At 69.7% G+C, this 353-nt stretch overlaps 1 protein-coding gene across 1 annotated transcript in view; it reads right to left on the bottom strand.

Moving 5' to 3' along the window:
- PLEKHG5 (pleckstrin homology and RhoGEF domain containing G5) overlaps positions 1-353 on the bottom strand; it is a 7,407-nt gene that overhangs the window by 4,797 nt on the left and 2,257 nt on the right.

Below are 353 nucleotides of genomic sequence, written 5' to 3'. Positions count from 1 at the left end.
AGGGCGGTCGGGACGGAGACCCCCGCAAAGGTGGCTGGTTGCCCGCTTGTCCCCTGGCCCTGCTAGAGCCTTGCCGCTCCCCCAGCCAGGCATCGTAGTGCTGGACACGGGCAGCCACTAGCCCTGGCCACGCAGCCAGTTTGCTGCCCTCAGGGCCTGCTGGCACAGGACCAAGCACTGTGTCCCCCTGGCCGGACCCTGCAGTGCTGTTCCCCGCGGCCTGGCACCCTGCTCCCACGGGACCGACGCCCAACCAGGTCCCACGCCTTATCTGGGGCCAGGGTCCACGGGGCAGGACAGAGCTGTGCTCAGCAGCTGACAGACGCCACAGTGAGAGGGAGGCCAGCGGGCAC

The sequence above is a fragment of the Corvus brachyrhynchos genome, unplaced genomic scaffold (genome assembly GCF_000691975.1).
Source record: "Corvus brachyrhynchos isolate BGI_N302 unplaced genomic scaffold, ASM69197v1 scaffold395, whole genome shotgun sequence".
Taxonomy (NCBI): Eukaryota; Metazoa; Chordata; class Aves; order Passeriformes; family Corvidae; genus Corvus; species Corvus brachyrhynchos.
Note: the sequence above shows the minus strand (reverse complement) of the source record. Positions and strands in the feature narration are given on the sequence as shown.